The 21,773-nt window shown below is 37.0% G+C and overlaps 1 protein-coding gene across 1 annotated transcript in view; it reads right to left on the bottom strand.

The window, feature by feature from the left end:
* The window catches only part of LRP1B (LDL receptor related protein 1B), a 1,676,205-nt gene that overhangs the window by 161,965 nt on the left and 1,492,467 nt on the right, over window positions 1-21,773 (bottom strand). The gene's annotated exons all lie outside the window — the stretch shown is intronic.

Genomic DNA, 21,773 nt, shown 5'->3' with positions numbered 1-21,773 from the left:
CAAAATTAAATTTTTTTATTCTTTAAAAGACATCATTAAGAAAATGAACTGACAAATTTTTCTTCACATTCAAAAGTGAAATATTGGAAATATGGAGTCTGTTGCTCTTGCTAATGTTCTTTTGTAATCATCACTATCTATCTTCCAGTTCAGGAAACATGATGATTACAGACAGTTCGGTAACATGCAATGACTTTTGTTACAAAAAAAGTGAGTAATATAGTCACAGAAACACTGAGGCAAAAAGAACTATGAGAAGTTGAGCCTCCATCATGGTATCTCCTTGTTTCCCTGTGTTCCAGATGATAACATCGTAGAGTCAGAAGCATGATGTTAGAAGTGGAGTTAGAACTGGAGCACCTTTTGTAGAAAAGCTTGTCTCGTCTTGGGGGCAGGATAACCATCTGTTAACGATCAAAGCATAACTTCTCTCTGTAGATGTCATTATGTTCTTTCTTTAAATCAACCTTATACAGTTTTTCTCTCTCACTCTAAACCCCCCTCCAGGTCTCTGTTAGCATCATATGGAAATGAATACCTATATATGCTGCTCGCAAATATTCTAAACCTTGTTGACTGGTCATGAATTCCTCAACAGATGATGATACAAGGAAATATATTCTCTTCCTTATGTTCTATAGTAGGTAGGATTTATTGGCACATACTTTTTGGCTGACATGAACATAATAGATATATAACATTATTATTGACTTTTTGTCCTTTTGCAACTACTATATCCACCCCTGGTGAAGCTGTTATTCATGGGCCATTGCCTCCACTGTCACAGGGGAGGACCATATGAGCCAAGGTGGCCTCATCCCCTAGACCACAATTGGTCCACAACAGTCATGTTAGTGATGTTTAAAAAGATATTTTACAGCTTAAACCTGATAGATGATTATTCTTCCTTAGCATTAAAGAGGTATGGAGGAGGGCAGTGCAGAGATTGTATGGTGGCTAGATAATGTCCTAAGGAACACAGATTTCTATCATTCTGCTCCACCATCCATCCTAACTAATGGCTACCCTTTTTCTTAGTCACTTCATGGCCCAAGATGACTACTAGTGCTTGAGTCATCACCTTGCAGGCCTGAAGGAGTAAGGGCAGAAAGGCAAAAGAAGAAGGCTTTTTATTTTAAGAAAACTCCCTTAAAGTATTCTTCCTGGAAGTTCCACACAATACTTCTGCTTACATTTCAATGGTCATAACTTAGCCACGTGACAATATCTAGCTTCAAGGGGAGATGGGAAATGTGATGACATTCTGAATAGCAATGTGTCAAAAAAAGACTTAGGGTTCTGTTTCTAAGGGGGAAGTGAAAAAATGCGTATATTGATAGGCAATTTAGGAGTCTCTGTCAATATGTAAACAAGACCAATTAAAGCAATTTGAGGTGATTTCCATGGCTACTGAAAGAGAGAACATTTCTTTCCTTTCAAGATTGCAGGTATTATAACCTCAAGTTGCCATGGGTCATTTAAAAACCGTGTAGAGAGTACCCATCTCAGAAGCCAACATAAGGAATAGTTTAGAACTGGAGAAAAAGAAGATAAGGCTCTTGTGACTCTATGTGAATACTTGGATCCAAATTGTGCCTGAAGTCAATTCCATCCACTCCTTGGAATCGAGGCAGAAAATTTATTTTCCCACTGGTTTGTGTTGAATTTCTTTTGTTTACAGACAAGAGTCCTAACTAACGCAAATACCATACTATATTTTGCTTAGAAATAGTATGGACTCTTAATATTAATATTTTTTTCTGTATGTGCTGATTTACATAATTCCCAAGCTATTTCATTGGTTTATAATTACCTGGGAAAATCAGTCTCTTTCCACAAGAAGTCTCAAAATCAGTCTCTATTTAAAAGTGATTTGTAAACCCAGGTTTCCATGAAAATGGGAGATGGTACACCTTTTTTTGAGCATATTCTCTACATGAAAAACACGATTACAGCATTTAGTGATATTGATTATCTGGAAAACTGCAGGTTGCCTTGCATTGTAAAGTGTCTGGTGGATATGAAAATTAATTTCATGTTACTTCTCATCAATCAGGGTAATATTCCTCAATGAGCACTTACATGCACAACCTGTTCTTCTAGGGGAAGTGGCAATAATATGTGGATGCACCAACAGTTGAGAATAACAATGCCAGCTGCAGCATGTCCCCATGGGATTCTCCTACTTCTGTTTTGCTTTTGAATTATTAATTTTTAAAAAAATTTTTACATTATTCTCCCAGGTAGAGAAGAAAAAGGCTTATAAAGTAAAACAAATTAACAATGACATGTTTTCTTTATAAAGAGATGAATCTATAATAAGCTAGCTCTCTAGAAGCTCCAATAATGACATTTTAAAAATTGCATGTCAATACAGTGTAATTTTCAGCGGAAATTTTTTGAATTCACATTATGCAGTTTCAGAAAGTGTCATATTACATCCTGTAATGCCATCTATCGCATTTGACAAGAATTTGTGTTTTTTTTTCTTATTTAGAAATCTGTATTATCATGTTATGGGTGTGAAGTGAGGGGAAGTAGTTATTATCTCATCTTTTGTCAACACCCTCTGTACGTCATCTGCCAAACCCCTACAATTCCATTCATCATTCTCTTTTCAACAGTCTGTAGTCATGACAGATTGTATGGTAATATTGTACAAACAAATTTACACTTGTGATTCACAGATGAAGAGGAACCCAAGTCTCCAAAATAGGAAGGTATGAGTAGGGTATTTCCCTTCAGAGTTACTCCTGAGCCTTGGTTAGAGATTCTGGTAGTCACGGTCTAACAATTCTACTTACGCTCCCTCTTCCAGCTTAAGAGAAAAACAAAATAAGCCTCTTCCTGCATTTTTCAAAATAATGATTCTATGTTTTAGTTTAAAAGCAAAGTAAAAGCAATTTGAGGCAATTAAAAAGTAAGTTTACCAAAATATTTTTTAATATACAGTTGATTACATTTGTCTATTTGGTCTGACCCTATTGATTAAGAGTCAACAGACAATTGCTCAATTTTGGATAGACAACAGACCCTGATTTGGTTGGGGCAATGAGGAATACACAGTGGAAAGAAGCAGAGCATTAAAGGCAGAACTCGATTTGAATCTTAATTATGGCTCTTACTCACGTGCAACCTAGGGTAGTAAATATTTGCCTTCTTTGTGCCTCAATTTCCTGAAGGCTAAAAACTGAAGGAAAATACATAGAGCATTGAAATGAAACCTGGCTTCATAAATAGTAACTAGTGACAATTAAGTAATAGTAACATACTTTGGAAAGTGCTTAATGAATTTAGTTAGAAATGTCAGAAAAACGTGTTAATGAATTTGTAGCAAACTATTCAAATATTTACCATTTTTTCTTTTTTAACACTTCTATTTGGTGGTTTGTATTTGGTATCATTTATTACCTTAATACTTTGAAAAGTCAAGGCCCCAATACACACACACACGTATATATATACACATATACACAAATAGATCACTTTGATCACTTCATCACTTATTCAATATGCTCTCAGTTTTTCAGGATTTTGATATTGTCGAATTTTCTCACTATAATACTTTTAATTTGTGTATAAATTCATGGAGAATTGGACTAAAATACAAATATTTTTAGCTTTCTCGTATTGATAGTACTTTGTTTTTAGTATTTCTAGTATTGAGTGGCATGATTATTTCTCATACAACTCTTTTTTTTTATGTTTTTATTGGAGTATTATTGCTTTACAATGGTGTGTTAGTTTCTGCTGTATAACAAAGTGGATCAGTTATACATATACATATACCCTCATATCTCTTCCCTCTTGCGTCTCACTCCCTCCCACCCTCCCTATCCCACCCTTCCAGCTGGTCACAAAGCACCAAGCTGATCTCCCTGTGCTATGCGACTGCTTCCCACTAGCTATCTATTTTACATTTGGTAGTGTTTATATGTCCACATATAAACTACCACTCTCTCACTTTCTCCCAGCTTACCATTCCCCCTCCCCGTGTCCTCAAGTCCATTCTCTAGTAGTTCTGCGTCTTTATTCCCGTCTTGCTCCTAGGTTCTTCATGACCACTTTTTTCGTTTTTTGTTTTTTTTAGATTCCGTATATATGCAATAGCATACGGTATTTGTTTTTTTCTTTCTGACTTACTTCACTCTGTATGACAGACTCTAGGTCCATCCACCTCACTACAAATACCTCAATTTCGTTTCTTTTTATGGCTGAGTAATATTCCATTGTCTATACGTGCCACATCTTCTTTATCCATTCATCTGTCAATGGACACTTAGGTTGCTTCCATGTTATTGTAAATAGAGCTGCAATGAACATTGCGGTACATGACTCCTTTTGAGTTATGGTTTTCTCAGGGTATATGCCCAGTAGTGGGATTGCTGGGTCACATGGTAGTTCTATTTTCAGTTTTTTAAGGAGCCTCCATACTGTTCTCCATAGTGGCTGTATCAATTTACATTCCTACCAACAGTGCAAGAGGGTTCCCTTTTCTCCACACCCTCTCCAGCATTTATTGTTTCTAGATTTTTTGATGATGGCCATTCTGACTGCTGTGAGATGATATCGCATTGTAGTTTTGATTTGCATTTCTCTAATGATTAGTGATGTTGAACATTCTTTCATGGGTTTGTTGGCAATCTGTATATCTTCTCTGGAGAAATATCTGTTTAGGTCTTCTATCCATTTTTGGATTGGGTTGTTTGTTTTTTGGATATTGAGCTGCATGAGCTGCTTGTAAATTTTGGAGATTAATCCTTTGTCAGTTGCTTCATTTGCAAATATTTTCTCCCATTCTGAGGGTTGTCTTTTCATCTTGTTTATGGTTTCCTTTGATGTGCAAAAGCTTTTAAGTTTCATTAGGTCCCATTTGTTTATTTTTGTTTTTATTTCCATTTCTCTAGGAGGTGGGTCAAAGAGGATCTTACTGTGATTTATGTCATAGAGTGTTCTGCCTATGTTTTCCTCTAAGAGTTTGATAGTGTCTGGCCTTATATTTAGGTCTTTAATCCATTTTGAGTTTATTTTTGTGTATGGTGCTAGGGAGTGTTCTAATTTCATTCTTTTACATGTAGCTGTCTAGTTTCCCCAGCACCACTTATTGAAGAGGCTGTCTTTTCTCCATTGTATACTCTTGCCTCCTTTATCAAAGATAAGGTGATCATATGTGCGTGGGTTTATCTCTAGGCTTTCTATCCTGTTCTATTGATCTATATTTCTGGTTTTGTGCCAGTACCATACTGTCTTGATTACTGTAACTTTGTAGTATAGTCTGAAGGTAGGGAGCCTGATTACTCCAGCTCCGTTTTGCTTTCTCAAGATTCCTTTGGCTATTTGGGGTCTTTTGTGTTTCCATACAAATTGTGAAATTCTTTCTTCTAGTTCTGTGAAAAATGCCAGTGGTAGTTTGATAGGGATTGCACTGAATCTGTAGACAGCTTTGGGTAGTAGAGTCATTTTCACAATGTTGATTCTTCCAATCCAAGAACATGGTATATCTCTCCATCTATTTGTATCATCTTTAATTTCTTTCATCAGTGTCTTATAATTTTCTACATACAGGTCTTTTGTCCCCTTAGGTAGGTTTATTCCTAGGTATTTTATTTTTTGTTGTTGCAATGGTAAATGGGAGTGTTTCCTTAATTTCATTTTCAGATTTTTCATCATTAGTGTATAGGAATGCAAGAGATTTCTGTGCATTAATTTTGTATCCTGCTACCTTACCAGATTCATTGATTAGCTCTAGTAGTTCTCTGGTAGCATCTTTAGGATTCTCTACGTATAGTATCATGTCATCTGCAAATAGTGACAGCTTTACTTCTCCTTTTCCGATTTGGATTCCTTTTATTTCTTTTCCTTCTCTGATTGCTGTGGCTAACACTTCCAAAACTATGTTGAATAATAGTGGTGAGAGTAGGCAACCTTGTCTTGTTCCTGACCTTAGTGGAAATGGTTTCAGTTTTTCACCACTGAGGACGATGTTGGCTGTGGGTTTGTCATATATGGCCTTTATTATGTTGAGGTAAGTTCCCTCTATGCCTACTTTCTGGAGGGTTTTTATCATAAATGGGTGTTTAAATTCGACGAAAACTTTCTCTGCATCTATTGAGATGATCATATGATTTTTCTCCTTCAATTTATTAATATGGTGTATCACATTGACTGATTTGCATATATTGAAGAATCCTTGCATTCCTGGGATAAACCCCACTTGATCATGGTGTATGATCCTTTTAATGTGCTGTTGGACTTTATTTGCTAGTATTTTGTTGAGGAGTTTTGCATCTATGTTCATCAGTGATATTGGTCTGTAGTTTTCTTTTTTTGTGACATCTTTGTCTGGTTTTGGTATCAGGGTGATGGTGGCCTCATAGAATGAGTTTGGGAGTGTTCCTCTCTCTGCTATATTTTGCAAGAGTTTGAGAAGGATAGGTATTAGCTCATCTCTAAAGGTTTGATAGAATTTGCCTGTGAATCCATCTGGTCCAGGGCTTTTGTTAGTTGGAAGATTTTTAATCACAATTTCAATTTCAGTGCTTGTGATTGGTCTATTCATATTTTCTATTTCTTCCTGGTTCAGCCTCACAAGGTTGTGCTTTTCTAAGAATTTGTCCATTTCCTCCAGGTTGTCCATTTTATTGCCATATAGTGGCTTGTAGTAATCTCTCATGATCCCTTGTATTTCTGCAGTGTCAGCTGTTACTTCCCCCTTTTCATTTCTAATTCTGTTGATTTGAGCCTTCTCCCTTTTTTTCTTGATGAGTCTGGTTAATCGTTTATCAATTTTGTTTACTTCTCAAAGAACCAGCTTTTAGTTTTATTGATCTTTGCTATCATTTCCTTCATTTCTTTTTCATTTATTTCTGATCTGCTCTTTATGATTTCTTTCCTTCTGCTAATTTTGGGGGTTTTCTGTTCTTCTTTCTCTAATTGCTTTAGGTGTAAGGTTAGGTTATTTGAGATGTTCCTTGTTTCTTAAGGTAGGATTGTATTGCTATAAACTTCCCTCTTAGAACTGCTTTTGCTGCATCCCATAGGTTTCGGTTCGTCGTGTTTTCATTGGCATTTGTTTCTAGATATTTTTTGATTTCCTCTTTGATTTCTTCAGTGATCTCTTGGTTATTAAGTAGTGTATTGTTTAGCCTCCATGTGTTTGTAACTTTGACACATTTTTTCCTGTAATTGATATCTAGTCTCATAGCGTTGTGGTCAGAAAAGATACTTGATACGATTTCAATATTCTTAAATTTACCAAGGCTTGATTTGTGACTCAAGATATGATCTATCCTGGAGAATGTTCCATGAGCACTTGAGAAGAATGTGTATTCTTTTGCTTTTGGAAGGAATGCCCTATAAATATCAGTTAAGTCCATCTTGTTTAATGTATCATTTAAAGCTTGTGTTTCCTTTTTTCATTTTGGATGATCTGTCCATTGGTGAAAGTGGGGTGTTAAAGTCCCCTAGTATGATTGTGTTACTGTCAATTTCCCCTTTTATGGCTGTTAGTATTTGCCTTATGTATCGAGGTGCTCCTATGTTGGGTGCATAAATATTTACAATTATTATATCTTCTTCTTGGTTTGATCCCTTGATGATTATGTTGTGTCCTTCTTTGTCTCTTGTAATAGTCTTTGTTTTAAAGTCTATTTTGCCTGATATGAGAATTGCTACTCCAGCTTCCTTTTGATTTCCATTTGCTTGGAATATCTTTTTCCATCCCCTCACTTTCAGTCTGTATGTGTCCCTAGGTCTGAAGTGGGTCTCTTGTAGACAGCGTATATATGGGTCTTCTTTTTGTATCCATTCAGCCAGTCTATGTCTTTTGGTTGGAGCATTTAATCCATTTACATTTAAGGTAATTATCAATATGTATGTTCCTATTACCATTTTCTTAATTGTTTTGAGTTTTTTATTGTAGGTCTTTTCCTTCTCTTGTGTTTCCTGCCTAGGGAAGTTCCTTTAGCATTTGTTGTAAAGCTGGTTTGGTGGTGCTGAATTCTCTTAGCTTTTGCTTGTCTGTAAAGGTTTTAATTTCTCCGTCAAATCTGAATGAGATCCTTGCTGGATAGAGTAATCTTGATTGTAGGTTTTTCCCTTTCATCACGCTAAATATGTCCTGCCACTCCCTTCTGGCTTGCAGAGTTTCTGATGGAAGATCAGCTGTTAACCTTATGGGGATTCCCTTGTATGTTATTTGTTGTTTTTCCCTTGCTGCTTTTAATATTTTTTCTTTGTACTTAATTTTTGATAGTTTTATTAATATATGTCTTGGCATGTTTCTCCTTGGATTTACCCTGTATGGGACTCTCTGTGCTTCTTGGACTTGATTAACTATTTCCTTACCCATATTAGGGAAGTTTTCAACTATAATCTCTTCAAATATTTTCTCAGTCCCTTTCTTTTTCTCTTCCTCTTCTGGGACCCCTATAATTCGAATGTTGGTGCGTTTAATATTGTCCCAGAGGTCTCTGAGACTGTCCTCAATTCTTTTCATTCTTTTTTCTTTCTTCTGCTCTGCAGTAGTTATTTCCACTATTTTATCTTCCAGGTCACTTATCCATTCTTCTGCCTCAGTTATTCTGCTATTGATCCCTTCTAGAGAATTTTAAATTTCATTTATTGTGTTGCTCATGATTGTTTGCTCTTTAGTTCTTCTACGTCCTTGTTAAACGTTTCTTGTATTTTCTCCATTCTTTCTATGATTTTTGATCTTCTTTACTGTCATTATTCTGAATTCTTTTTCAGGTAGACTGCCTATTTCCTCTTCATTTGTTAGGTCTGGTGGGTTTTTACTTTGCTCCTTCATCTGCTGTGTTTTCTTTGTCTTCTCATTTTGCTTAACTTACTGTGTTTGGGGTCTCCTTTTCGCAGGCTGCAGGTTCGTAGTTCCCATTGTTTTTGGTGCCTGCCCCCAGTGGCTAAGGTTGGTTCAGTGTGTTGTGTAGGCTTCCTGGTGGAGGGGACTAGTGCCTGTGTTCTGGTGGATGAGGCTGGATCTTGTCTTTCTGGTGGGCAGGTCCACATCTGGTGGTGTGTTTTGGGGTGTCTGTGACCTTATTATGATTTTAGGCAGCCTCTCTGCTAATGGGTGGAGTTGTGTTCCTGTCTTGCAAGTTGTTTGGCATAGGGTGTCCAGCACTGTAGCTTGCTGGTCGTTGAGTGGAGCTGGGTGTTGGCATTGAGATGGAGATCTCTGGGAGATTTTTGCCATTTGATATTACGTGGAGCTGGGTGGTCTCTGGTGGACCAATGTCCTGAACTTGGCTCTCCCACCTCAGAAGCACAGCCCTGATGCCTGGCTGGAGCACCAAGAGCCTGTCATCCACACAGCTCAGAATTAAAGGGAGAAAGAAAGAAAGAAAGGAAAAGATAAAATAAAAGTTATTAAAATAAAAAACAAAAAATAATTATTAAAAAAAAGTTTTAAAGCAATTAAAAAGAAAGAAAGAAAGAGAACCAAACCAAAAAACAAATCCACCAATGATAACAAGTGCTGAAAACTATACTATAAAAATAAATAAATAAATAAATAATGGACAGACAGAACTGCAGGACAAATGGTAAAAGCAAAGGTATACAGACAAAAGCACACTCAGAAGCATACACATACACACTCACAAAAAGAGAAAAAGGAAAAAAAAAAATATATATATATATATATCATTGCTCCCAAAGTCCACCTCAATTTGGGATGATTCGTTGTGTATTCAGGTATTCCACAGCTGCAGGGTACATCTAGTTGATTGTGGAGATTTAATCTGCTCCTCCTGAGGCTGCTGGGGGAAATTTCCCTTTCTCTTCTTTGTTCGCACAACTCCTGGGGTTCAGCTTTGGATTTGGACCCACCTCTGCGTGTAGGTCACCTGAGGGTGTCTGTTCTTCGCTCAGACAGGACGGGGTTAAAGGAGCAGCTGCTTCGGGGGCTCTGGCTCACTCAGGCCGGGGGAGGGAGGGGTACGGATGCGGGGCGAGCCTGCAGCAGCAGAGGCCGGCGTGACGTTGCACCATCCTGAGGCGTGCCGTGCGTTCTCCCGGGGAAGTTGTTCCTGGATCACGGGACCCTGGCAGTGGTGGGCTGCACAGGCTCCCAGGAGGGGAGGTGTGGATAGTGACCTGTGCTTGCACACAGGCTTCTTGGTGGCTGCAGCAGCAGCCTGAGCGTCTCATGCCCGTCTCTGGGGTCCGTGCTGATAGCCGCGGCTCGCGCCCGTCTCTGGAGCTCATTTAGGCAGCGCTCTGAATCCCCTCTCCTCGTGCACCAGGAAACAAAGAGGCAAGAAAAAGTCTCTTGCCTCTTCGGCAGCTCCAGACCTTTTCCCGGACTCCCTCCCGGCTAGCTGTGGTGCGTTAACCCCTTCAGGCTGTGTTAACACAGCCAACCCCAGTCCTCTCCCTGCGATCCGACCGAAGCCTGAGCCTCAGCTCCCAGCCCCCACCCCGCCCTGGCGGGTGAGCAGACAAGCCTCTCGGGCTGGTGAGTGCTGCTTGGCGCCGAGCCTCTGTGCGGGAATCTCTCCGCTTTGCCCTCCGCACCCCTGTGGCTGTGCTCTCCTCCGTGGCTCCGAAGCTGCCCCCCTCCGCCACCCGCAGTCTCCGCCCGCAAAGGGCCTTCCTAGTGTGTGGAAACCTTTCCTCCTTCACAGCTCCCTCCCACTGGTGCAGGTCCCGTCCCTATTCTTTTTTATTTTGCCCTACCCAGGTACGTGGGGAGTTTCTTGCCTTTTGGGAGGTCTGAGGTCTTCCGCCAGTGTTCAGTAGGTGTTCTGTAGGAGTTGTTCCACATGTAGATGTATTTCTGATGTATTTGTGGGGAGGAAGGTGATCTCCGCGTCTTACTCTTCCGCCATATTGAAGCTCCACCTCTTACACCTCTTTTACACTGAATCATTTAAAACATTATTCAAACCCATGTAAAGCATTTAATTTTCCCTTTCTTTGTTTGCCATCATAGATAGAAATATTTAGTATGCAACTAGAACACAGTTTTCGTTTATCTTCTCCTCAATACCCTAAATGCCTTAGAGAAGCCATAGTTTAGATGGTTTGCAATGCTTAGGAGAAACACTGCTTTTTATCTGGAGGAAAGGGTATATGAAGAAAAAGCATGTTTTAGCAATACCATTTTCTGGTGGCCAATCTCACTTTCTGCTAAGCTACTTCAAGTCTCTATTGTCATATCATGCCTTATTTTCATATGTAAAATCATTTCAACAGAGCAGATTATGGAAAGTCACGATAATAACATAGACTCTATTTTTAAGGACCCAACTGACAGGCTGTAAGGAAATTACTGAAAAAGGATAAAAAGAGGAAGTGGAAATAGTTGTGCTAGATGATAGTGACCAACACTTTTCAATCTTAGACTCTGATCTAATTATGTGGATATATAGTAGGATACCCGCCTGCCCCTTACATACTTATACAGACTTCAAGATTCTCTTTTGTCAATTTTTTTTCCTTTAAAATGAATTTAATGCATATTTAAATCTGATATCAGCTGAATACAAAGGTTTGGTTGTAAATCTATGGTGGGAGTAGAAGAGAAACAACACATTGAGCTATTCAGGGTCTCTCAAATGGAGGAATATCCTTAGATTCTTGAATCACAAAGCAATGAAGTCTTGTTCTGGTACATGGATTTGAAATGTATGGTGTCAGTGCCCCATCTACAATCCTTGGTATCCGTCATGCCTGTCTATGCTAAGCCAATGACTTCTAACTACAAGCACATGTGACTCTCTGCTTGGCCCCAATCCGGAGGTGCTTGTTAGGCACTAATGCCCTTCCCTTCCTTGGAGCAGTGTTAAACCAATGACTGACAGGAGTTGGTGAATAAATATCTCAGCTCTGTCCTCTGTTTAGGGTAACTGAGTATTCTACATTATCTCACAGAATTTCCTGGTAGAATAGATCTCATTCCTGCAGTAACTTGCTCAATAATGTACCTTCTATTCCTCCTTCCCTTCCTTGGTTAACTGCCTCCCCCATTACTGATTTCTGGAATCATCTCCCCAATAAACCACTTACACTCAAATTCTTGTGAATGCAAGTTCTAATTCTAGGAAAACCCAACTTAAGAAAGGATATATGTAGTCATTTAGTCAACAAACAAGAATCAATGCCTATCATGTACTTGGCACTGTTCTGAGTTCATAGGGTTTATACCAGTGAATGAAACAGATATAAATCCCTACCCTCATTGGTTTATATGCTAATGGCCAAGTGCCAATTTGAGAGACTAGAAATAAAGAAAAAACAAAGTTTACGGAGAGTAAGGAGTGCTATAATGAGAAATAAAGAAAAGAAGAGGATAGGGAATGTGTGTGGAGAGGGAATTTCAAACAGGATAGTCTGAAAACTCTATATTAAGAAAGTGACCTTGAAAATTGGCAAAGAGAAAAGGATTGAGACATGCTGCCATCTGGGAGAAAGGGCATCCCAGGAAGAAAGAGGACCTTGAAAGAATAAGCAGGCCTGGAGTGTCCAAGAAACAGCAGGGAGACAAAGGTGGCTAAAGGAGAGGAAACAGGTCAACTTCAGCAAGAGCCATGGGAGAGGTAAGGAAGATGGCCCATTTGTGCAGAGGGGCACACACATCAAGCAAGGCTTTGAACAGAACTTCTCTTGTTATTTCTCCTCCTTGGAAGAGAGCATATGTATTCGGCCTCTTCCTTTTTTTTTTTCCTCTTTCTTTTTTGACAAATGAATTTCAGGTACTTGTTTAGATTTATGCCAAAATAAAGATGGAGATTTGAAAGACTGCTAAATGATTACAACAATACAGAAACCCAGATCGTGGACTGCCATGGTGGATTCTTCGGCCTGTATATATTCTGGATAATTACCTTGTTCTCAGCTTTGTGTTTATATTTACAAAGCTAGCATGGTGGCATACACTGATAAAGTATACAATAGGTAAAAACAAGCCAAATTCATCTTTGAGAGAATACTGAGAATCTTATACAAAATGAAATGAATCTAGGGACAAGATTTATTGACTAGAGGTCAATAATTTGATTTACTGACTAGATTTACTGAATAAAAGTACCAAACAGGTCTATCATTTCAACCAGAATTGTATTTTATTTTTTACAGCATTGGCATTTTTTATTTCATTGTAGTTGGTACAGTAAAATTTGGTTATCCAAAGAGATTCTTAAGTAAATGTTGTTATGAGGAGTTTTTAAACTAATATTAGTATTTTCAGATTCCAGCTTGAATTTTATGTTTAGTTTGAAAACAATAATAGCAGCTAATATTTATTGAGTGTTTTCTCTGTACTAAGTTCAAGACTAAGCCTGATTCATGTGATCCTCCTAGCAACTCAATAAGGAAAGTATATTGAACAGCTGAGAATGCTAAAGCTCACATTACAATAAATTACTTGTCAAATCCCACAGCTCTTAAACTGTGAGACCAGGACTTGAATCCATATCATCTCATCCAATATCTACACTACTCCATTCTGAAACTGGAACACAAATAATCCCTCCAAACAACGTTCTCCATTGCTTCCTTCTTTTGCCACTTTACAACAAGATCTCAAGTTTTATGGATTCTAAAAGATGACTAAAATTGTAAACATGTCAAAAGTTGACCGCGATGAAGAGTGGCCCCCACTTGCCGCAACTAGAGAAAGCCCTCACAGAAACGAAGACCCAACACAGCCAAAAAATAAATAAATAAATAAATAAATAAGTGAAATTCTTTAAAAAAAAAAAAAAAAAAAAAGTTGTGCCACAGTTAATTCAAGAAAAACACAGTTGCCTTTACCATAAAACCCCGAAGCTGCAACAGGTCTGCATCAGAGGGAAAAAAAAATTATACATGTAATAAGTGTAATTTACACTCAGATAAATATGGACAAAATTTCGAAGCCATCAGTGACAAGATTTGTTATTCCTGAACTGTGTACATTTTTTCATAATCTGGCATACATTATAATTTGAGGAAAACAAGTTAGCTCATTAAAAAAAATTATGGAGGTCTCTCTCTTTCTCTCTCTCTCTTTCTCTGTTTCTCTCTCTCAGGACAGAACATGCCCCTTATTTGACTTACAGTTCAACCAGATGCTACATATCAATACATGATCACATCAGCCTTTATCTTATCATTCCTCATTGGCTGCCTAGTCAGCAAGGTATTGATTTTTTTTTTTTTAAGATTCTGCTTACAGTACATGATTGTTTGCTTGGCTTTACTCCCAAATGTCTTTAAAAACCTTAATAGTGCACTTCCCTGTTAGATGGCTTTATTCACCTTTTAATAAGCCTGCTTGCCTCCTATATTAATACTGCATCTGCTCTAGAATCATATTTATCAGAGAGACAGCAGGCTATGAAAAAAATGCAAAAAAAAACAGTGCTTGGACTGAATTTAATATGAGAATTTAAATAAAGGTACCAATAAAATTTACATTTTACTACAGTCACTAGACACATGCAGAAAGCAAAGTATCTCAATGGAAAATATAAATCATCATTAAATCTGCATTAATTTAGCTCACTCAAATATTCCTTTAAGTTCTCATGTGTCACTATAAACAATGAAGAATCAGAATTGTTCTTCATATTATACCCGTGTCCCCTGCATTAGCAGGCAGATTCCCAACCGCTGGCCATCAGCATAAGGGTGATATTCAAAATATGACAAAGGGGGCTTCCCTGGTGGCAGTGCTTGAGAGTCTGCCTGCCAATGCAGGGAACACGGGTTCGCGCCCTGGTCCGGGAAGATCCCGCATGCCGCGGAGCAGCTGGGCCCGTGAGCCACAGCTACTGAGCCTGTGCGTCTGGAGCCTGTGCTCCGCAACAAGAGAGGCCACAATAGTGAGAGGCCCGCGCACCGCAATTAAGAGTGGCCCCCGCTTGCCGCAACTACAGAAAGCCCACGCACAGAAACGAAGACCCAACACAGCCATAAATAAATAAATAAATCTTAAAAAAAAAAAAAGAGCTCAAAGATGGATCCTTCTCAATGAATTTGTGTATATCACAAAGTTTACAAAGAATATGCTGAAAGTAAGACTTACAAGTTAATCTAGACTGCCTTAAGAAGAAATCCGGGGGAAAAAGTGCTCAGGAAAAATAGAAAACCAAATGTTATAGAGGACAATGGATGAGACAACAAATCGAACCATACTAACTATGATGTACTAATATAACATCGTGGGCATTCTGTATCTTGAAACCAAAACTCAATTATGTCTTTGAAGAGGTGATAAATAAATTTATTTTGAATAATACCTTCAAGGTTAATTCTAAGCTGCTGAAAAACTAGACCCAAAGAATAATATTTGATGACAAACTGAAGGGACTATCCTGATGGTATGCCAGCATACCCACCCTTGACACAACTTTATTAAACATTTTATTAAGAAATTACGTAAACATATGAAATGTGTTGTTGTCAAACTTTCAGATGGCACAAATCTAGGAGACATAGCTAAAATGTGAAAAGACATGGTTATAAGGCAAGCATTCTCAACAATCTGGAGTGAGGGTTTGATAGAGAATGAACTCTAATAGGTACAAAAGGAAATAACAAGGTATATGATGTAAAGGAGAGTAAATATAATAGCCCTTTCAGCACCAAACAGAACATTTTTTTTCCTTTTGCTGAGACTTAAGAGAAATTATTCTGAGTATCCTTTTAAAATAATAATCCCATTATCATTACTATATAGATACAATAATAAGTTTTATGTAAAATTCTATTATATTTTGTAAGACATCTCACATATAAATGGATGACGAGTTGCTAAGGTAAGGGTCAAGAAAGACTTAGATATCTTCTCAAATTGGTCTGCTGACCACGAAAGGTCATGACACAGATCAAGGTTCTGATTTTTGAAAAGAATTTGGACTTTAGTAATTATTCTTTATTATTGCACATTAAGAGCATAGTGATGTGATATAAACATTCAACTGGACAATGGGTAGGAAAAAAGTCATCAAAATTGACACCAAAACAGGAGAGGTGACAGATGCAGAATCACTGTAATTCTGTGCTGTTTTTCACCAATATTGGATGAAAAATTTCCTTTTGGTAAAAGGAATATGCATATGGTTCCAAATGAAGGTAGAAGAGATTCAAATTTCAATCATCTAGGTAACATATTTGAGGTAGGGAAAAAATACCCACAGTTACTACTCCTTTTACTGAGTGAGATATTATTGGAATTGGGGAGAAAAAAATAGAAGGAATAAGCTGCAAAGAGAAGCTAAGAGGAACGAACAAAAATGAAGAGATGGGAGGAAGGACACGAATAGTGAAGAAGAAAGACAGAGGAGAGGTACACTGGAATTAAATTTCCTGGAAGAAGTAAAGAAAAAATTGTCTTACTCTATTCAAACTAAAGTATGTTTAATAGATTTATGAAGAAAATTGAGCTTTGTAGGTCTATGAATTAATGAAATTTATCAATCACTACATAAATGTGTTTTGGAGAACAGTTAAATCTGTTGAGGGTAAAACGGATACACCGGAAACTAAGATTTTCTTCTTTTCCAATGCTAATGAATAGACTGGATAATTCAGCAACAATGAGCCAAATTTTGTTCCACCAAAGAGATCTGAGCAAACTTTCTTGTATCTTGATGAAAATGATTTGATATAATAAAGAAATCAAATGTCTACAAGATTTCTATATATATATGAGAAAACATTTTATTGAATTCATTATTTTAATAGAAACTTTTAAAACAGTTTCAGTTAACAGCAAACTGATACCTTTCTTAATTACAAATGCATTCTTTGTGTTATATAATTTCTCTCCTTTCAGGCATTGAAACTAACTTGGATGGAAACTGATCATTAAGAAAACATAAGCAATTTAGATGGTAAATTTTGAAAAATATAATTATACTCCATTGGTATTATTATGTGGACTATAGTCAGATTCTTGTTATTTGCAGAGGATGAAGTTCCTGTCTGGGAGAAAAGAAATCTTATAAATAATCTCATCTAAGCCTCCACATTTAAGGTGTAGAAACAGCCTCAGAGAACTTATGTGACTTCCTCAAGTCACACTGGTAGTTAATGACAAAATTTTGATTAGGCACAGGATCTCTGACCCTAAAAGTTGGAATAATTGTGTGGAAATCTGATTTTCCCTGGGCCAATCAGACTTGTGTCCAATTCATTGGCCTGACTTTAACTTTCTGACTCTCGGTTTCCTCATCTATTAAATGAGAAGAATAAATAACAACCAGAATAATAATATCAATTCCACCTGATTTGAAGGTCTCTCTAAGGATTACAAGAAAGTGATGGACACATCTTCGGGCCTCAGTTAAATTTAATTATCTTGTCCTCTCTTCCTGTTCCCCCAGTTTCTACTTTTCTGTCTTTTCTGGTAATGGCCAGAAACGAATTCCACAAGTCAATCAAGACCATCTGTTCAAAATTCAAATGATAAATAAACAAATCTGAATATAGGTAAAGAGCCTGGGGGTACAATAGAATAAATTTAGGAAAACTTAAGTATCAGTATCTCCCAAATCTCTGTTGCTAGTTGTTGGTTACCTTTGATTATCCTCAATAGCCAAACCCTCATCCTCTTTTAGCCCAAATCTTTAGCAAAGACCATCCTTCAATATTGGCCCTCCACTAAACACCAAGATCTGATTACAAAATAAAAGGAAAACGATAGACCCCAAAAGAGACAAATGCATCATTATGTTTCTCAAAAGGGTTGATCCTGTCTTCTCCAGGAATGATTTTCACTATAAATCCTTCACAAAATCCATTAAATAAAAATTAATTCTCAAAGTTTATCAATGATTTCTCCACTTTACAAGTCTAATTACATTGGTTATAGTCAACCTCTGAGCCAGTTCATAATATTTGACTTAAAATGGCTTTATATAGAACCCTCACTTTGGACACTCCTAAATGGGCTTTTACTCATCTGAAAAAAATGAAAATGAAAATATATATGTAAATAATTGAGAAATATTATGGAAAATATATATCCAAATGGAGGTAAATATATCAAATCCAATCTAAATATACTAGATGAAAACAGCATATTCCTCTTCATATTTCTAAGTTAGCATAAATGTTCCATTGACTCAGTGTCGGAAAAAATATTTGCTTTCAGGAGGAGAGAACATTTAACTTAAACAGACCCATTATGTGTCAGATATGGTATAAATCATTTTGAGAATGTAGTTTTACTTAATCCTCTTAATAAGTTTATGATAGATATTGCTCATTTTACACAAGAAAACTGAAGCATATGGACGTTCATACACTTAATATTATTATATGGTCAGTAAATCATGAGGCCAAATTATTTACTGATCTTTACATTCTATCATACTACTAGTGTGATAACTACATATGTATTCATATGAGTATTCTGAGGATTTCTCATCATTTTAGGTTCTGTAACTTTAATTAACTAGGTGATTTTCAAAAGCATTTATGAAGCCTGCATATGCTATAGAGCGATGGCAGAATATTTAGTCTTGAAAATATGTTATCTTACATCGTAATGGAGTACAAACATTTAACAGAACATTAGGAACTGTGAATTTTTTTAAATATACCTTATAAACTGAAAAATACTGTAATAAAAATGAGTTTTAAAAGAAGCCCTAAAGGCGTTATTGGCAGGCAGTACCATAATGGTAGATTGGTTGCATTATTTTAGCTTCAAAGAAAGAGAAATGTAATACACTTACACACACAAACAGAAACACACAATTCTATCACATTGTACCTAAAATATTGGGTTGACATCTCCAAGACTGTATTCCAAAGCTGAAGAAAAAAGTAAAGCCATCTTAATCCTTTATCTTCTGTCTTAAGTTCCTTATATACTCCAGATAAAGTAACATTGGTTTTCCTTTCTCTGCCAGTGTTTAAGAATGTTTGCTTTAGAGAAAATCCCCTTAGAGACAGATCTGAACTGAGGTTTCCAATAGGAAATGTGTCACTGTGAACCTCTATTGTTTCCTGCTAAAATGCAGCACTTACCTAGGAAGGGACTAGTTGAATAATCTTACCTTTCCGTGACGTGTGGCTACAGAGCCAAAGCTACTAATTTTTACTCTAAAAGCCTCTAAATAAGAAAACTTGCCATTTTAAAATTAAATTGCATATACCATTAAGAAATAGTTTTGAAGGAAAATGACATTTCTTAAAACCATTTGTATTCGCTTGGCAGATATTCACATACCAGGGACCATGCTCGTCATGGTGTCATTTGTAGAACTATTTGTTCTACATTAAACAAAATATCATCTCCACCTCAGCAGGAGATCTTAGCACATAATTAAGTTGATCCTTTTCAGAAAGTTTGCAGTGCTGTTGCCTGTTTATTAATAAAAAGAGAATCCCATATCTAATAGGATTTAAAATCTTGTTAGTTTTTAAAATCCTTTAAAAAGATAGCTAATACTTTTCCTAAAGTATTCTCCAATGACCATCTTTCTTTTATATTAACTGTAGAAATCAACATCACTTCTGTATTCAAGGTTTGGAATATATTGCTTTTATCCCTAAAGACAGTTAAATCATATAGATTTAGTTTCAGCTTCTTCTTTTACTTCCACAACTCAATTCCTGGCCCAGGGCCTAACATAATAAAAGTGAAATAAAAAAAAATAATATTAACCTTATCATTCAGATTTGATCAGTTTAAATAACATAAATAATCAGCATTTTCAGAATGTCAACTGCATGTAGCAGTGACATGTCTAATAAAAACGTGCCCTGGGTGAAGCAATGCCTACATGGAGAAGGAATGAGTTCTCACCAAAGAACAGCATGGGATGTTTCCATTTCTCACCACAGCTCTCTGCCTTCTTTCTTGAAGCCTGACCTAGGCCCAGTAGAGAATCTGTGATTCTGCCTATGCCCACCTTTCCCCAGATTCTGGCTCCCACCCACTCGTGACTCTCCTGTCTTTCACTAAACTCTCCTCTAGTCTTTAAGGGATGGAGGCAGAAGCTGCACTGAGAATATAAATTACTGTAGTGGGCCTTGGTCCAGTTATAATAGTTGCAAATTCATGTTTGGCTGATGGCCTTTCACCATAGCCACTGATTCATTGGTCCTGAATAGCCCATGGGCTCCAGTGAGACACATTTGCACCAGGGCTGAATTTGTCTCCTTTTGTGTAAAGAACCACCACTCTCAGTATCTTCCTCACATAGAAAAATTTTCAGATTTTGAAATAACTCATCTCACCTGACCTTGCCTGTGGACCAAAAACATATAAAATACAGAAGTGCTTAACAACTCAAAGGTATTTCACATCATTGCTACTCAAGGAGACATTTCTGGGTGCTAAATATAGGGCAAGAAGACAGGTTATAGGGTGACCATCCTCAAAAATAACGTGAAAGAAGGAGAAAATGCTCAGTCACTGATGATGTAGCCTTACTTACAAGCTTTATAATTTAGCCTGAGTACAGAGTTATGATTGGCATATTCCTAGAAAAGTTATCACCCTAGAGAATATACAATGAGTACTGCAGTCAGCTCCTCATCTATACGTTTCTTCTAAATATTTCCAAAAATCCCTTTAAAAACTGCCTATCTATTTATCTATCTAAAACTCCAATAAAAATTATTATATAAGAACTTACAACATCTGCTCTCCAAGTACTTACACCTGATAAAAAAAAAAGTGCACTCCTTGTAGACCAAAAAAGGCAATATACTCTTAAAGTTCTATTAGAATAAAGTAACAGTATGGTAAGAATTCTGTCCCTGTTTAGAACTATATTCAGTGTCTCTGTGTTATTCCAAAATCATTACTTATGCCAACTTCTTCAGATATGTGGTAGTACTATAACTAAGCATTAACCTGGTGATAGAGACCTGGAGAAATAAAATCTGATTAAAAAAACAGATTATGACTTAGTGGCTGGGACATTAATTTAGAAATGTCAAAGGAGGGCAAACAAAGCATTGAAAGTTTATCAAAGAAGTTGTGCTTCATATTAAAAAAAAAAAAAAAGATTTTTGGTTAGAGTAAGAGGCACCAGATTTACCCTCTACCTGAAACAACCAAAAAAAAAAAAAAAGATAAGATATATGAAACAGTGGTTATCAAGACATTAAACATCAGGCAACAAAGTACAATGATCTCTGAGAGAAAAGAAACAAATGAGGTAAGCCCTAACAATCCTGGGTCTTATTGTCTTGAGAGAATTTCCAGGCTGCAAGATGAGAAAGGGAAACATAGGGAAAATCCAGTGGACTCCATGAGTTGACAAGACTGAACTGAGAGTCCAAGATCATGCAAGTACTCAGGACAGCCATGGAGACGAAAATGCTGCACAGAATGTGAACCTTGGAGATTTACAGAGGATCTTCCTTGAGTATATAGCAGAAGATGACTCAGTATGCACATATAAGGAAACTACCAGATGTTAGCAAAAGAACCGTCTGCAAAGATTATAGGGAGAGTATCTGCAGCTCACACAGGACCTGGAATGAACGGTGCCTGTTCCCACTAGTAAAACTGGACAATTTTATAATGTACAGGACACTGGGTAGAATATTCAGAATAGAACGGTGTCAGCTCAGTAGAAAAGAGTTAGTCCTAGAAAACAAAAACACTGCTCTGATTTCACCTAACAAATCATATTTTAAGAAAGATGATAGACTCAAACAGACATATTCACAGTCACCTAAAATGTAAATGGTCTAAAAACTCCAATTGAAAGGCAGAGATTATCAACTTGGAAAAAAATTCCCAATTCTGTGCTAACTCTAGGAAATACACTTTAAATATAAAGTCACAAATATGTTAG

Source organism: Eschrichtius robustus, chromosome 5 (assembly GCF_028021215.1).
Source record: "Eschrichtius robustus isolate mEscRob2 chromosome 5, mEscRob2.pri, whole genome shotgun sequence".
Lineage (NCBI taxonomy): Eukaryota > Metazoa > Chordata > Mammalia > Artiodactyla > Eschrichtiidae > Eschrichtius > Eschrichtius robustus.
Note: the sequence above shows the minus strand (reverse complement) of the source record. Positions and strands in the feature narration are given on the sequence as shown.